This window comes from Macaca mulatta, chromosome 12 (assembly GCF_049350105.2).
Source record: "Macaca mulatta isolate MMU2019108-1 chromosome 12, T2T-MMU8v2.0, whole genome shotgun sequence".
Lineage (NCBI taxonomy): Eukaryota > Metazoa > Chordata > Mammalia > Primates > Cercopithecidae > Macaca > Macaca mulatta.
Genome location: NC_133417.1, coordinates 34,627,856 through 34,646,405, shown reverse-complemented (window position 1 = coordinate 34,646,405; position 18,550 = coordinate 34,627,856).

Here is an 18,550-nt window from a genome sequence, read left to right as displayed (position 1 = left end):
GCCATAGATGGCTATGGTGAAAAAGGAAATATCCTCCGATGAAATCTGGAAAGAATCTTTCTGAGAAACTGCTCTGTGATATGTGACTTCCACTCACAGAGTTACATCTGTATTTCGTGGATCTCTTTGCTAGCCTTATTTCTGTGGAATCTGAGAATAGATATTTCGGATCCCATGGAAGACTATAGGGCCAAAGGAAATATCCTCCGATAACAAAGAGAAAGAAGCTTTCTGAGAAACTTCTTTGTGTTCTGTGAAATCATCTCACAGAGTTACAGCTTTCCCCTCAAGAAGCCTTTCGCTAAGACAGTTCTTGTGGAATTGGCAAAGTGATATTTGGAAGCCCATAGAGGGCTATGGGGAAAAAGGAATTATCCTCGAATGAAATCTGGAAAGAAGCTTTCTGAGAAACTGCTCTGTGATATGTGATTTCCACTCACAGAGTTACATCAGTATTTCGTGGACCTCTTTGCTAGCCTTATTTCTGTGGAATCTGAGAGCAGATAGTTAGAATCCCTTTGAAGACTATAGGGCCAAAGGAAATATCCTCCGATAACAAAGAGAAAGAAGCTTTCTGAGAAACTTCTTTGTGTTCTGTGAAATCATCTCACAGAGTTACAGCTTTCCCCTCAAGAAGCCTTTCGCTAAGACAGTTCTTGTGGAATTGGCAAAGTGATATTTGGAAGCCCATAGAGGGCTATGGTGAAAAAGGAAATATCCTCCGATGAAATCTGGAAAGAAGCTTTCTGAGAAACTGCTCTGTGATATGTGACTTCCACTCACAGAGTTACATCTGTATTTCGTGGATCTCTTTGCTAGCCTTATTTCTGTGGAATCTGAGAACAGATATTTCGGATCCCTTTGAAGACTATAGGGCCAAAGGAAATATCCTCCGATAACAAAGAGAAAGAAGCTTTCTGAGAAACTTCTTTGTGTTCTGTGAAATCATCTCCCAGAGTTGCAGCTTTCCCCTCAAGAAGCCTTTCGCTAAGACAGTTCTTGTGGAATTGGCAAAGTGATATTTGGATGCCCATAGACGGCTATGGTGAAAACGGAAATATCCTCCGATGAAATCTGGAAAGAAGCTTTCTGAGAAACTGCTCTGTGATATGTGACTTCCACTCACAGAGTTACATCTGTATTTCGTGGATCTCTTTGCTAGCCTTATTTCTGTGGAATCTCAGAACAGATATTTCGGATCCCTTTGAAGACTATAGGGCCAAAGGAAATATCCTCCGATAACAAAGAGATACAAGCTTTCTGAGAAACTTCTTTGTGTTCTGTGAAATCATCTCACAGAGTTACAGCTTTCCCCTCAAGAAGCCTTTCGCTAAGACAGTTCTTGTGGAATTGGCAAAGTGATATTTGGAAGCCCACAGACGGCTATGGTGAAAAAGGAAATATCCTCCGATGAAATCTGGAAAGAAGCTTTCTGAGAAACTGCTCTGTGATATGTGACTTCCACTCACAGAGTTACATCTGTATTTCGTGGATCTCTTTGCTAGCCTTATTTCTGTGGAATCTGAGAACAGATATTTCGGATCCCTTTGAAGACTATAGGGCCAAAGGAAATATCCTCCGATAACAAAGAGCAAGAAGCTTTCTGAGAAACTTCTTTGTGTTCTGTGAAATCATCTCACAGAGTTACAGGATTCTCCTCAAGAAGCCTTTCGCTAAGACAGTTCTTGTGGAATTGGCAAAGTGATATTTGGAAGCCCATAGAGGGCTATGTTGCAAAAGGAAATATCCTCCAATGAAATCTGGAAAGAAGCTTTCTGAGAAACTGCTCTGTGATATGTTACTTCCAATCACAGAGTTACATCTGTATTTCCTGGATCTCTTTGCTAGCCTTATTTCTGTGGAATCTGAGAGCAGATAATTAGAAACCCTTTGAAGACTTAGGGCCAAAGGAAATATCCTCCGATAACAAAGAGATACAAGCTTTCTGAGAAACTTCTTTGTGTTCTGTGAAATCATCTCATAGAGTTACAGCTTTCCCCTCAAGAAGCCTTTCGCTAAGACAGTTCTTGTGGAATTGGCAAAGTGATATTTGGAAGCCCGTAGAGGGCTATGGTGAAAAAGGAAATATCCTCCGATGAAATCTGGAAAGAAGCTTTCTGAGAAACTGCTCTGTGATATGTGACTTCCACTCACAGAGTTACATCTGTATTTCGTGGATCTCTTTGCTAGCCTTATTTCTGTGGAATCTGAGAACAGATATTTCGGATCCCTTTGAAGACTATAGGGCCAAAGGAAATATCCTCCGATAACAAAGAGAAAGAAGCTTTCTGAGAAACTTCTTTGTGTTCTGTGAAATCATCTCATAGAGTTACAGCTTTCCCCTCAAGAAGCCTTTCGCTAGGACAGTTCTTGTGGAATTGGCAAAGTGATATTTGGAAGCCCATAGGCGGCTATGGTGAAAAAGGAAATATCCTCCGATGAAATCTGGGAAGAAGCTTTCTGAGAAACTGCTCTGTGATATGTGACTTCCACTCACAGAGTTACATCTGTATTTCGTGGATCTCTTTGCTAGCCTTATTTCTGTGGAATCTGAGAACAGATATTTCGGATCCCTTTGAAGACTATAGGGCCAAAGGAAATATCATCCGATAACAAAGAGATAGAAGCTTTCTGAGAAACTTGTTTGTGTTCTGTGAAATCATCTCACAGATATACAGCTTTCCCCTCAAGAAGCCTTTCGCTAAGACAGTTCTTGTGGAATTGGCAAAGTGATATTGGGAAGCCCATAGAGGGCTATGATGAAAAAGGAAATATCCTCCGATGAAATCTGGAAAGAAGCTTTCTGAGAAACTCCTCCGTGATATGTGACTTCCACTCACAGAGTTACATCTGTATTTCGTGGATCTCTTTGCTAGCCTTATTTCTGTGGAATCTGAGAACAGATATGTCGGATCCCTTTGAAGACTATAGGGCCAAAGGAAATATCCTCCGATAACAAAGAGAAAGAAGCTTTCTGAGAAACTTCTTTGTGTTCTGTGAAATCATCTCATAGAGTTACAGCTTTCCCCTCAAGAAGCCTTTCGCTAAGACAGTTCTTGTGGAATTGGCAAAGTGATATTTGGAAGCCCGTAGAGGGCTATGGTGAAAAAGGAAATATCCTCCGATGAAATCTGGAAAGAAGCTTTCTGAGAAACTGCTTTGTGATATGTGACTTCCACTCACAGAGTTACATCTGTATTTCGTGGATCTCTTTGCTAGCCTTATTTCTGTGGAATCTGAGAACAGATATTTCGGATCCCGTTGAAGACTATAGGGCCAAAGGAAATATCCTCCGATAACAAAGAGAAAGAAGCTTTCTGAGAAACTTCTTTGTGTTCTGTGAAATCATCTCCCAGAGTTGCAGCTTTCCCCTCAAGAAGCCTTTCGCTAAGACAGTTCTTGTGGAATTGGCAAAGTGATATTTGGAAGCCCATAGACGGCTATGGTGAAAACGGAAATATCCTCCGATGAAATCTGGAAAGAAGCTTTCTGAGAAACTGCTCTGTGATATGTGACTTCCACTCACAGAGTTACATCTGTATTTCGTGGATCTCTTTGCTAGCCTTATTTCTGTGGAATCTGAGAACAGATATTTCGGATCCCTTTGAAGACTATAGGGCCAAAGGAAATATCCTCCGATAACAAAGAGATACAAGCTTTCTGAGAAACTTCTTTGTGTTCTGTGAAATCATCTCACAGAGTTACAGCTTTCCCCTCAAGAAGCCTTTCGCTAAGACAGTTCTTGTGGAATTGGCAAAGAGATATTTGGAAGCCCATAGACGGCTATGGTGAAAAAGGAAATATCCTCCGATGAAATCTGGAAAGAAGCTTTCTGAGAAACTGCTCTGTGATATGTGACTTCCACTCACAGAGTTACATCTGTATTTCGTGGATCTCTTTGCTAGCCTTATTTCTGTGGAATCTGAGAACAGATATTTCGGAACCCTTTGAAGACTATAGGGCCAAAGGAAATATCCTCCGATAACAAAGAGAAAGAAGCTTTCTGAGAAACTTCTTTGTGTTCTGTGAAATCATCTCACAGAGTTACAGCATTCTCCTCAAGAAACCTTTCGCTAAGACAGTTCTTGTGGAATTGGCAAAGTGATATTTGGAAGCCCATAGAGGGCTATGTTGAAAAAGGAAATATCCTCCAATGAAATCTGGAAAGAAGCTTTCTGAGAAACTGCTCTGTGATATGTTACTTCCAATCACAGAGTTACATCTGTATTTCCTGGATCTCTTTGCTAGCCTTATTTCTGTGGAATCTGAGAGCAGACAATTAGAAACCCTTTGAAGACTTAGGGCCAAAGGAAATATCCTCCGATAACAAAGAGAAAGAAGCTTTCTGAGAAACTTCTTTGTGTTCTGTGAAATCATCTCCCAGAGTTGCAGCTTTGCCCTCAAGAAGCCTTTCGCTAAGACAGTTCTTGTGGAATTGGCAAAGTGATATTTGGAAGCCCATAGACGGCTATGGTGAAAACGGAAATATCCTCCGATGAAATCTGGAAAGAAGCTTTCTGAGAAACTGCTCTGTGATATGTGACTTCCACTCACAGAGTTACATCTGTGTTTCGTGGATCTCTTTGCTAGCCTTATTTCTGTGGAATCTCAGAACAGATATTTCGGATCCCTTTGAAGACTATAGGGCCAAAGGAAATATCCTCCGATAACAAAGAGATACAAGCTTTCTGAGAAACTTCTTTGTGTTCTGTGAAATCATCTCACAGAGTTACAGCTTTCCCCTCAAGAAGCCTTTCGCTAAGACAGTTCTTGTGGAATTGGCAAAGTGATATTTGGAAGTCCATAGATGGCTATGGTGAAAAAGGAAATATCCTCCGATGAAATCTGGAAAGAAGCTTTCTGAGAAACTGCACTGTGATATGTGACTTCCACTCACAGAGTTACATCTGTATTTCGTGGATCTCTTTGCTAGCCTTATTTCTGTGGAATCTGAGAACAGATATTTCGGATCCCTTTGAAGACTATAGGGCCAAAGGAAATATCCTCCGATAACAAAGAGAAAGAAGCTTTCTGAGAAACTTCTTTGTGTTCTGTGAAATCATCTCACAGAGTTACAGGATTCTCCTCAAGAAGCCTTTCGCTAAGACAGTTCTTGTGGAATTGGCAAAGTGATATTTGGAAGCCCATAGAGGGCTATGTTGAAAAAGGAAATATCCTCCAATGAAATCTGGAAAGAAGCTTTCTGAGAAACTGCTCTGTGATATGTTACTTCCAATCACAGAATTACATCTGTATTTCCTGGATCTCTTTGCTAGCCTTATTTCTGTGGAATCTGAGTGCAGATAATTAGAAACACTTTGAAGACTTAGGGCCAAAGGAAATATCCTCCGATAACAAAGAGAAAGAAGCTTTCTGAGAAACTTCTTTGTGTTCTGTGAAATCATCTCATAGAGTTACAGCTTTCCCCTCAAGAAGCCTTTTGCTAAGACAGTTCTTGTGGAATTGGCAAAGTGATATTTGGAAGCCCATAGAGGGCTATGGTGAAAAAGGAAATATCCTCCGATGAAATCTGGAAAGAAGCTTTCTGAGAAACTGCTCTGTGATATGTGACTTCCACTCACAGAGTTACATCTGTATTTCGTGGATCTCTTTGCTAGCCTTATTTCTGTGGAATCTGAGAACAGATATTTCGGATCCCTTTGAAGACTATAGGGCCAAAGGAAATATCCTCCGATAACAAAGAGAAAGAAGCTTTCTGAGAAACTTCTTTGTGTTCTGTGAAATCATCTCATAGAGTTACAGCTTTCCCCTCAAGAAGCCTTTCGCTAGGACAGTTCTTGTGGAATTGGCAAAGTGATATTTGGAAGCCCATAGGCGGCTATGGTGAAAAAGGAAATATCCTCCGATGAAATCTGGGAAGAAGCTTTCTGAGAAACTGCTCTGTGATATGTGACTTCCACTCAGAGAGTTACATCTGTATTTCGTGGATCTCTTTGCTAGCCTTATTTCTGTGGAATCTGAGAACAGATATTTCGGATCCCTTTGAAGACTATAGGGCCAAAGGAAATATCATCCGATAACAAAGAGATAGAAGCTTTCTGAGAAACTTGTTTGTGTTCTGTGAAATCATCTCGCAGAGTTACAGCTTTCCCCTCAAGAAGCCTTTCGCTAAGACAGTTCTTGTGGAATTGGCAAAGTGATATTTGGAAGCCCATAGATGGCTATGGTGAAAAAGGAAATATCCTCCGATGAAATCTGGAAAGAATCTTTCTGAGAAACTGCTCTGTGATATGTGACTTCCACTCACAGAGTTACATCTGTATTTCGTGGATCTCTTTGCTAGCCTTATTTCTGTGGAATCTGAGAATAGATATTTCGGATCCCATGGAAGACTATAGGGCCAAAGGAAATATCCTCCGATAACAAAGAGAAAGAAGCTTTCTGAGAAACTTCTTTGTGTTCTGTGAAATCATCTCACAGAGTTACAGCTTTCCCCTCAAGAAGCCTTTCGCTAAGACAGTTCTTGTGGAATTGGCAAAGTGATATTTGGAACCCCTTAGAGGGCTATGGTGAAAAAGGAAATATCCTCGAATGAAATCTGGAAAGAAGCTTTCTGAGAAACTGCTCTGTGATATGTGATTTCCACTCACAGAGTTACATCAGTATTTCGTGGATCTCTTTGCTGGCCTTATTTCTGTGGAATCTGAGAGCAGATAGTTAGAATCCCTTTGAAGACTATAGGGCCAAAGGAAATATCCTCCGATAACAAAGAGAAAGAAGCTTTCTGAGAAACTTCTTTGTGTTCTGTGAAATCATCTCACAGAGTTACAGCTTTCCCCTCAAGAAGCCTTTCGCTAAGACAGTTCTTGTGGAATTGGCAAAGTGATATTGGGAAGCCCATAGAGGGCTATGATGAAAAAGGAAATATCCTGCGATGAAATCTGGAAAGAAGCTTTCTGAGAAACTCCTCTGTGATATGTGACTTCCACTCACAGAGTTACATCTGTATTTCGTGGATCTCTTTGCTAGCCTTATTTCTGTGGAATCTGAGAACAGATATGTCGGATCCCTTTGAAGACTATAGGGCCAAAGGAAATATCCTCCGATAACAAAGAGAAAGAAGCTTTCTGAGAAACTTCTTTGTGTTCTGTGAAATCATCTCATAGAGTTACAGCTTTCCCCTCAAGAAGCCTTTCGCTAAGAGAGTTCTTGTGGAATTGGCAAAGTGATATTTGGAAGCCCGTAGAGGGCTATGGTGAAAAAGGAAATATCCTCCGATGAAATCTGGAAAGAAGCTTTCTGAGAAACTGCTCTGTGATATGTGACTTCCACTCACAGAGTTACATCTGTATTTCGTGGATCTCTTTGCTAGCCTTATTTCTGTGGAATCTGAGAACAGATATTTCGGATCCCTTTGAAGACTATAGGGCCAAAGGAAATATCCTCCGAAAACAAAGAGAAAGAAGCTTTCTGAGAAACTTCTTTGTGTTCTGTGAAATCATCTCCCAGAGGTGCAGCTTTCCACTCAAGAAGCCTTTCGCTAAGACAGTTCTTGTGGAATTGGCAAAGTGATATTTGGAAGCCCATAGACGGCTATGGTGAAAACGGAAATATCCTCCGATGAAATCTGGAAAGAAGATTTCTGAGAAACTGCTCTGTGATATGTGACTTCCACTCACAGAGTTACATCTGTATTTCGTGGATCTCTTTGCTAGCCTTATTTCTGTGGAATCTCAGAACAGATATTTCGGATCCCTTTGAAGACTATAGGGCCAAAGGAAATATCCTCCGATAACAAAGAGATACAAGCTTTCTGAGAAACTTCTTTGTGTTCTGTGAAATCATCTCACAGAGTTACAGCTTTCCCCTCAAGAAGCCTTTCGCTAAGACAGTTCTTGTGGAATTGGCAAAGTGATATTTGGAAGCCCATAGACGGCTATGGTGAAAAAGGAAATATCCTCCGATGAAATCTGGAAAGAAGCTTTCTGAGGAACTGCTCTGTGATATGTGACTTCCACTCACAGAGTTACATCTGTATTTCGTGGATCTCTTTGCTAGCCTTATTTCTGTGGAATCTGAGAACAGATATTTCGGATCCCTTTGAAGACTATAGGGCCAAAGGAAATATCCTCCGATAACAAAGAGAAAGAAGCTTTCTGAGAAACTTCTTTGTGTTCTGTGAAATCATCTCACAGAGTTACAGCATTCTCCTCAAGAAACCTTTCGCTAAGACAGTTCTTGTGGAATTGGCAAAGTGATATTTGGAAGCCCATAGAGGGCTATGGTGAAAAAGGAAATATCCTCCAATGAAATCTGGAAACAAGCTTTCTGAGAAACTGCTCTGTGATATGTTACTTCCAATCACAGAGTTACATCTGTATTTCGTGGTTCTCTTTGCTAGCCTTATTTCTGTGGAATCTGAGAGCAGATAATTAGAAACCCTTTGAAGACTTAGGGCCAAAGGAAATATCCTCCGATAACAAAGAGAAAGAAGCTTTCTGAGAAACTTCTTTGTGTTCTGTGAAATCATCTCCCAGAGTTGCAGCTTTCCCCTCAAGAAGCCTTTCGCTAAGACAGTTCTTGTGGAATTGGCAAAGTGATATTTGGAAGCCCATAGACGGCTATGGTGAAAACGGAAATATCCTCCGATGAAATCTGGAAAGAAGCTTTCTGAGAAACTGCTCTGTGATATGTGACTTCCACTCACAGAGTTACATCTGTATTTCGTGGATCTCTTTGCTAGCCTTATTTCTGTGGAATCTCAGAACAGATATTTCGGATCCCTTTGAAGACTATAGGGCCAAAGGAAATATCCTCCGATAACAAAGAGATACAAGCTTTCTGAGAAACTTCTTTGTGTTCTGTGAAATCATCTCACAGAGTTACAGCTTTCCCCTCAAGTAGCCTTTCGCTAAGACAGTTCTTGTGGAATTGGCAAAGTGATATTTGGAAGCCCATAGACGGCTATGGTGAAAAAGGAAATATCCTCCGATGAAATCTGGAAAGAAGCTTTCTGAGAAACTGCTCTGTGATATGTGACTTCCACTCACAGAGTTACATCTGTATTTCGTGGATCTCTTTGCTAGCCTTATTTCTGTGGAATCTGAGAACAGATATTTCGGATCCCTTTGAAGACTATAGGGCCAAAGGAAATATCCTCCGATAACAAAGAGAAAGAAGCTTTCTGAGAAACTTCTTTGTGTTCTGTGAAATCATCTCACAGAGTTACAGGATTCTCCTCAAGAAGCCTTTCGCTAAGACAGTTCTTGTGGAATTGGCAAAGTGATATTTGGAAGCCCATAGAGGGCTATGTTGAAAAAGGAAATATCCTCCAATGAAATCTGGAAAGAAGCTTTCTGAGAAACTGCTCTGTGATATGTTACTTCCAATCACAGAGTTACATCTGTATTTCCTGGATCTCTTTGCTAGCCTTATTTCTGTGGAATCTGAGAGCAGATAATTAGAAACACTTTGAAGACTTAGGGCCAAAGGAAATATCCTCCGATAACAAAGAGAAAGAAGCTTTCTGAGAAACTTCTTTGTGTTCTGTGAAATCATCTCATAGAGTTACAGCTTTCCCCTCAAGAAGCCTTTCGCTAGGACAGTTCTTGTGGAATTGGCAAAGTGATATTTGGAAGCCCATAGGCGGCTATGGTGAAAAAGGAAATATCCTCCGATGAAATCTGGGAAGAAGCTTTCTGAGAAACTGCTATGTGATATGTGACTTCCACTCACAGTGTTACATCTGTATTTCGTGGATCTCTTTGCTAGCCTTATTTCTGTGGAATCTGAGAACAGATATTTCGGATCCCTTTGAAGACTATAGGGCCAAAGGAAATATCATCCGATAACAAAGAGATAGAATCTTTCTGAGAAACTTCTTTGTGTTCTGTGAAATCATCTCACAGAGTTACAGCTTTCCCCTCAAGAAGCCTTTCGCTAAGACAGTTCTTGTGGAATTGGCAAAGTGATATTTGGAAGCCCATAGATGGCTATGGTGAAAAAGGAAATATCCTCCGATGAAATCTGGAAAGAATCTTTCTGAGAAACTGCTCTGTGATATGTGACTTCCACTCACAGAGTTACATCTGTATTTCGTGGATCTCTTTGCTAGCCTTACTTCTGTGGAATCTGAGAATAGATATTTCGGATCCCATGGAAGACTATAGGGCCAAAGGAAATATCCTCCGATAACAAAGAGAAAGAAGCTTTCTGAGAAACTTCTTTGTGTTCTGTGAAATCATCTCACAGAGTTACAGTTTTCCCCTCAAGAAGCCTTTCGCTAAGACAGTTCTTGTGGAATTGGCAAAGTGATATTTGGAACCCCTTAGAGGGCTATGGTGAAAAAGGAAATATCCTCGAATGAAATCTGGAAAGAAGCTTTCTGAGAAACTGCTCTGTGATATGTGATTTCCACTCACTGAGTTACATCAGTATTTCGTGGATCTCTTTGCTAGCCTTATTTCTGTGGAATCTGAGAGCAGATAGTTAGAATCCCTTTGAAGACTATAGGGCCAAAGGAAATATCCTCCGATAACAAAGAGAAAGAAGCTTTCTGAGAAACTTCTTTGTGTTCTGTGAAATCATCTCACAGAGTTACAGCTTTCCCCTCAAGAAGCCTTTCGCTAAGACAGTTCTTGTGGAATTGGCAAAGTGATATTGGGAAGCCCATAGAGGGCTATGATGAAAAAGGAAATATCCTCCGATGAAATCTGGAAAGAAGCTTTCTGAGAAACTCCTCTGTGATATGTGACTTCCACTCACAGAGTTACATCTGTATTTCGTGGATCTCTTTGCTAGCCTTATTTCTGAGGAATCTGAGAACAGATATGTCGGATCCCTTTGAAGACTATAGGGCCAAAGGAAATATCCTCCGATAACAAAGAGAAAGAAGCTTTCTGAGAAACTTCTTTGTGTTCTGTGAAATCATCTCATAGAGTTACAGCTTTCCCCTCAAGAAGCCTTTCGCTAAGACAGTTCTTGTGGAATTGGCAAAGTGATATTTGGAAGCCCGTAGAGGGCTATGGTGAAAAAGGAAATATCCTCCGATGAAATCTGGAAAGAAGCTTTCTGAGAAACTGCTCTGTGATATGTGACTTCCACTCACAGAGTTACATCTGTATTTCTTGGATCTCTTTGCTAGCCTTATTTCTGTGGAATCTGAGAACAGATATTTCGGATCCCTTTGAAGACTATAGGGCCAAAGGAAATATCCTCCGATAACAAAGAGAAAGAAGCTTTCTGAGAAACTTCTTTGTGTTCTGTGAAATCAACTCCCAGAGTTACAGCTTTCCCCTGAAGAAGCCTTTCGCTAAGACAGTTCTTGTGGAATTGGCAAAGTGATATTTGGAAGCCCATAGAAGGCTATTGTGAAAAAGGAAATACCCTCCAATGAAATCTGGAAAGAAGCTTTCTGAGAAACTGCTCTGTGATATCTGACTTCCACTCACAGAGTTACATCTGTATTTCGTGGATCTCTTTGCTAGCCTTATTTCTGTGGAATCTGAGAACAGATATTTCGGATCACATTGAAGACTATAGGGCCAAAGGAAATATCCTCCGATAACAAAGAGAAAGAAGCTTTCTGAGAAACTTCTTTGTGTTCTGTGAAATCATCTCACAGAGTTACAGCTTTCTCCTCAAGAAGCCTTTCGCTAAGACAGTTCTTGTGGAATTGGCAAAGTGATATTTGGAAGCCCATAGAGGGCTATGGTGAAAAAGGAAATATCCTCCAATGATATCTGGAAAGAAGCTTTCTGAGAAACTGCTCTGTGATATGTTACTTCCACTCACAGAGTTACATCTGTATTTCGTGGATCTCTTTGCTAGCCTTATTTCTGTGGAATCTGAGAGCAGATATTTAGAAACCCTTTGAAGACTATAGGGCCAAAGGAAATATCCTCCGATAACAAAGAGAAAGAAGCTTTCTGAGAAACTTCTTTGTGTTCTGTGAAATCATCTCACAGAGTTACAGCTTTTCCCTCAAGAAGCCTTTCGCTAAGACAGTTCTTGTGGAATTGGCAAAGTGATATTTGGAAGCCCATAGACGTCTATGGTGAAAAAGGAAATATCCTCCGATGAAATCTGGAAAGAAGCTTTCTGAGAAACTGCTCTGTGATATGTGACTTCCACTCACAGAGTTACATCTGTATTTCGTGGATCTCTTTGCTAGCCTTTTTTCTGTGGAATCTGAGAACACATATTTCAGATCCCTTTGAAGACTATTGGGCCAAAGGAAATATCCAACGATAACAAAGAGAAAGAAGCTATCTGAGAAACTTCTTTGTGTTCTGTGAAATCATCTCACAGAGTTACAGCTTTCCCCTCAAGAAGCCTTTCGCTAAGACAGTTCTTGTGGAATTGGCAAAGTGATATTTGGAAGCCCATAGAGGGCTATGGTGAAAAAGGAAATATCCTCCGATGAAATCTGGAAAGAAGCTTTCTGAGAAACTGCTCTGTGATATGTGACTTCCACTCACAGAGTTTCATCTGTATTTCGTGGATCTCTTTGCTAGCCTTATTTCTGTGGAATCTGAAAGCAGATATTTAGAATCCCTTTGAACACTATAGGGCCAAAGGAAATATCCTCCGATAACAAAGAGATAGAAGCTTTCTGAGAAACTTCTTTGTGTTCTGTGAAATCATCTCCCAGAGTTGCAGCTTTCCCCTCAAGAAGCCTTTCGCTAAGACAGTTCTTGTCGAATTGGCAAAGTGATATTTGGAAGCCCCTAGAGGGCTATGGTGAAAAAGGAAATATCCTCCGATGAAATCTGGAAAGAAGCTTTCTGAGAAACTGCTCTGTGATATGTGACTTCCACTCACTGAGTTACATCTGTATTTCGTGGATTTCTTTGCTAGTCTTATTTCTGTGGAATCTGAGAACAGATATTTCGGATCCCTTTGAAGATTATAAGGCCAAAGGAAATATCCTCCGATAACAAAGAGATAGAAGGTTTCTGAGAAACTTCTTTGTGTTCTGTGAAATCATCTCACAGAGTTACAGCTTTCCCCGCAAGAAGCCTTTCGCTAAGACAGTTCTTGTGGAATTGGCAAAGTGATATTTGGAAGCCCATAGAGGGCTATGGTGAAAAAGGAAATATCCTCCGATGAAATCTGGAAAGAAGTTTCTGAGAAACTGCTCTGTGATATGTGACCTCCACTCCCAGAGTTACATCTGTATTTCGTGGATCTCTTTGCTAGCCTTATTTCTGTGGAATCTGAGAGCAGATATTTAGAATCCCTTTGAAGAATATAGGGCCAAAGGAAATATCCTCCCATAACAAAGAGAAAGAAGCTTTCTGAGAAACTTCTTTGTGTTCTGTGAAATCATCTCTCAGAGTTGCAGCTTTCCCCTCAAGAAGCTTTTCGCTAAGACAGTTCTTGTGGAATTGGCAAAGTGATATTTGGAAGCCCATAGAGGGCTATGGTGAAAAAGGAAATATCCTCCGATGAAATCTGGAAAGAAGCTTTCTGAGAAACTGCTCTGTGATATGTGACTTCCACTCACAGAGTTATATCTGTATTTCGTGGATCTCTTTGCTAGCCTTATTTCTGTGGAATCTGAGAGCAGATATTTAGAATCCCCTTGAAGACTATAGGGCCAAAGGAAATATCCTCCCATAACAAAGAGAAAGAAGCTTTCTGAGAAACTTCTTTGTGTTCTGTGAAATCATCTCTCAGAGTTGCAGCTTTCCCCTCAAGAAGCTTTTCGCTAAGACAGTTCTTGTGGAATTGGCAAAGTGATATTTGGAAGCCCATAGAGGGCTATGGTGAAAAAGGAAATATCCTCCGATGAAATCTGGAAAGAAGCTTTCTGAGAAACTGCTCTGTGATATGTGACTTCCACTCACAGAGTTACATCTGTATTTCGTGGATTTCTTTGCTAGTCTTATTTCTGTGGAATCTGAGAACAGATATTTCGGATCCCTTTGAAGATTATAAGGCCAAAGGAAATATCCTCCGATAACAAAGAGATAGAAGCTTTCTGAGAAACTTCTTTGTGTTCTGTGAAATCATCTCACAGAGTTACAGCTTTCCCCTCAAGAAGTCTTTCGCTAAGACAGTTCTTGTGGAATTGGCAAAGTGATATTTGGAAGCCCATAGAGGGCTACGGTGAAAAAGGAAATATCCTCCGATGAAATCTGGAAAGAAGCTTTCTGAGAAACTGCCCTGTGATATGTGACTTCCACTCACAGAGTTACATCTGTATTTCGTGGATCTATTTGCTAGTCTTATTTCTGTGGAATCTGAGAACAGATATTTCGTATCCCTTTGAAGACTATAGGGCCAAAGGAAATATCCTCAGATAACAAAGAGAAAGAAGCTTTCTGAGAAACTTCTTTGTGTTCTGTGAAATCATCTCACAGAGTTACAGCTTTCCCCTCAAGAAGCCTTTCGCTAAGACAGTTCTTGTGGAATTGGCAAAGTGATATTTGGAAGCCCATAGAGGGCTATGGTGAAAAAGGAAATATCCTCCGATGAAATCTGGAAAGAAGCTTTCTGAGAAACTGCTCTGTGTTAGGTGACTTCCACTCACAGAGTTACATCTGTATTTCGTGGATCTCTTTGCTAGCCTTATTTCTGTGGAATCTGAGAACAGATATTTCGGATCCCTTTGAAGACTATAGGGCCAAAGGAAATATCCTCCGATAACAAAGAGAAAGAAGCTTTCTGAGAAACTTCTTTGTGTTCTGTGAAATCATCTCATAGAGTTACAGCTTTCCCCTCAAGAAGCCTTTCGCTAGGACAGTTCTTGTGGAATTGGCAAAGTGATATTTGGAAGCCCATAGACGGCTATGGTGAAAAAGGAAATATCCTCCGATGAAATCTGGGAAGAAGCTTTCTGAGAAACTGCTCTGTGATATGTGACTTCCACTCACAGAGTTACATCTGTATTTCGTGGATCTCTTTGCTAGCCTTATTTCTGTGGAATCTGAGAACAGATATTTCGGATCCCTTTGAAGACTATAGGGCCAAAGGAAATATCCTCCGATAAAAAAGAGAAAGAAGCTTTCTGAGAAACTTCTTTGTGTTCTGTGAAATCATCTCACAGAGTTACAGCTTTCCCCTCAAGAAGCCTTTCGCTAAGACAGTTCTTGTGGAATTGAAAAAGTGATATTTGGAAGCCCATAGAGGGCTATGGTGAAAAAGGAAATATCCTCCGATGAAATCTGGAAAGAAGCATTCTGAGAAACTGCTCTGTGATATGAGACTTCCACTCACAGCGTTACATCTGTATTTCGTGGATCTCTTTGCTAGCATTATTTCTGTGGAATCTGAGAACAGATATTTCGGATCCCTTTGAAGACTATAGGGCCAAAGGAAATATCCTCCGATAACAAAGAGAAAGAAGCTTTCTGAGAAACTTTTTTGTGTTCTGTGAAATCATCTCCCAGAGTTACAGCTTTCTCCTCAAGAAGCCTTTCGCTAAGATAGTTCTTGTGGAATTGGCAAAGTGATATTTGGAAGCCCATAGAGGGCTATGATGAAAAAGGAAATATCCTCAGATGAAATCTGGAAAGAAGCTTTTTGAGAAACTGCTCTGTGATATGTTACTTCCACTCACAGAGTTATATCTGTATTTCGTGGATCTCTTTGCTAGCCTTATTTCTGTGGAATCTGAGAACAGATATTTCAGATCCTTTTGAAGACTATTGGGCCAAAGGAAATAACCAACGATAACAAAGAGAAAGAAGCTATCTGAGAAACTTCTTTGTGTTCTGTGAAATCATCTCACAGAGTTACAGCTTTCCCCTCAAGAAGCCTTTCGCTAAGACAGTTCTTGTGGAATTGGCAAAGTGATATTTGGAAGCCCATAGAGGGCTATGGTGAAAAAGGAAATATCCTCAGATGAAATCTGGAAAGAAGCTTTCTGAGAAACTGCTCTGTGATATGTGACTTCCACTCACAGAGTTACATCTATATTTCGTGGATCTCTTTGCTAGCCTTATTTCTGTGGAATCTGAGAGCAGATATTTAGAATCCCTTTGAAGACTATAGGGCCAAAGGAAATATCCTCCCATAACAAAGAGAAAGAAGCTTTCTGAGAAACTTCTTTGTGTTCTGTGAAATCATCTCACAGAGTTACAGCTTTCCCCGCAAGAAGCCTTTCGCTAAGACAGTTCTTGTGGAATTGGCAAAGTGATATTTGGAAGCCCATAGAGGGCTATGGTGAAAAAGGAAATATCCTCCGATGAAATCTGGAAAGAAGTTTCTGAGAAACTGCTCTGTGATATGTGACTTCCACTCCCAGAGTTACATCTGTATTTCGTGGATCTCTTTGCTAGCCTTATTTCTGTGGAATCTGAGAGCAGATATTTAGAATCCCTTTGAAGAATATAGGGCCAAAGGAAATATCCTCCCATAACAAAGAGAAAGAAGCTTTCTGAGAAACTTCTTTGTGTTCTGTGAAATCATCTCACAGAGTTACAGCTTTCCCCTCAAGAAGCCTTTTGCTAAGACAGTTCTTGTGGAATTGGCAAAGTGATATTTGGAAGCCCATAGAGGGCTATGGTGAAAAAGGAAATATCCTCCGATGAAATCTGGAAAGAAGCTTTCTGAGAAACTGCTCTGTGATATGTGACTTCCACTCACAGAGTTACATCTGTATTTCGTGGATCTCTTTGCTAGCCTTATTTCTGTGGAATCTGAGAACAGATATTTCGGATCCCTTTGAAGACTATAGGGCCAAAGGAAATATCCTCCGATAACAAAGAGAAAGAAGCTTTCTGAGAAACTTCTTTGTGTTCTGTGAAATCATCTCACAGAGTTACAGCTTTCCCCTCAAGAAGCCTTTCGCTAAGACAGTTCTTGTGGAATTGGCAAAGTGATATTTGGAAGCCCATAGAGGGCTATGGTGAAAAAGGAAATATCCTCCGATGAAATCTGGAAAGAAGCTTTCTGAGAAACTGCTCTGTGATATGTGACTTCCACTCACAGAGTTAAATCTCTATTTCGTGGATCTCTTTGCTAGCCTTATTTCTGTGGAATCTGAGAACAGATATTTCGGATCCCTTTGAAGACTATAGGGCCAAAGGAAATATCCTCCGATAACAAAGAGAAAGAAGCTTTCTGAGAAACTTCTTTGTGTTCTGTGAAATCATCTCACAGAGTTACAGCTTTCCCCTCAAGAAGCCTTTCGCTAAGACAGTTCTTGTGGAATTGGAAAAGTGATATTTGGAAGCCCATAGAGGGCTATGGTGAAAAAGGAAATATCCTCCGATGAAATCTGGAAAGAAGCTTTCTGAGAAACTGCTCTGTGATATGTGACTTCCACTCACAGAGTCATATCTGTTTTTCGTGGATCTCTTTGCTAGCCTTATTTCTGTGGAATCTGAGAATAGATATTTCGGATCCCTTTGAAGACTATATGGCCAAAGGAAATATCCTCCGATAACAAAGAGAAAGAAGCTTTCTGAGAAACATATTTGTGTTCTGTGAAATCATCTCACAGAGTTACAGCTTTCCCCTCAAGAAGCCTTTCGCTAAGACAGTTCTTCTGGAATTGGCAAAGTGATATTTGGAAGCCCATAGAGGGCTATGTTGAAAAAGGAAATATCCTCGAATGAAATCTGGAAAGAAGCTTTCTGAGAAACTGCTCTGTGATATGTGACTTCCACTCACAGAGTTACATCTTTATTTCGTGGATCTCTTTGCTAGCCTTATTTCTGTGGAATCTGAGAACAGATATTTCGGATTCCTTTGAAGACTATAGGGCCAAAGGAAATATCCTCCGATAACAAAGAGAAAGAAGCTTTCCGAGAAACTTCTTTGTGTTCTGTGAAATCATTTCCCAGAGTTACAGCTTTCCCCTCAAGAAGCCTTTCGCTAAGACAGTTCTTGTGGAATTGGCAAAGTGATATTTGGAAGCCCATATAGGGCTATGGTGAAAAAGGAAATATCCTCCAATGAAATCTGGAAAGAAGCTTTCTGAGAAACTGCTCTGTGATATGTGATTTCCACTCACAGAGTTACATCAGCGTTTCGTGGATCTCTTTGCTAGCCTTATTTCTGTGGAATCTGAGAGCAGATATTTAGAATCCCTTTGAAGACTATAGGGCCAAAGGAAATATCCTCCGATAACAAAGAGAAAGAAGCTTCCTGAGAAACTTCCTTGTGTTCTGTGAAATCATCTCACAGAGTTACAGCTTTCCCCTCAAGAAGCCTTTCGCTAAGACAGTTCTTCTGGAATTGGCAAAGTGATATTTTGAAGCCCCCAGAGGGCTATGGTGAAAAAGGAAATATCCTCCGATGAAATCTGCAAAGAAGCTTTCTGAGAAACTGCTCTGTGATATGTGACTTCCACTCACAGAGTTACATCTTTATTTCGTGGATCTCTTTGCTAGCCTTATTTCTGTGGAATCTGAGAACAGATATTTCGGATCCCTTTGAAGACTATAGGGCCAAAGGAAATATCCTCCCATAACAAAGAGAAAGAAGCTTTCTGAGAAACTTCTTTGTGTTCTGTGAAATCATCTCACAGAGTTACAGCTTTCCCCTCAAGAATCCTTTCGCTAAGACAGTTCTTGTGGAATTGAAAAAGTGATATTTGGAAGCCCATAGAGGCCTATGGTGAAAAAGGAAATATCCT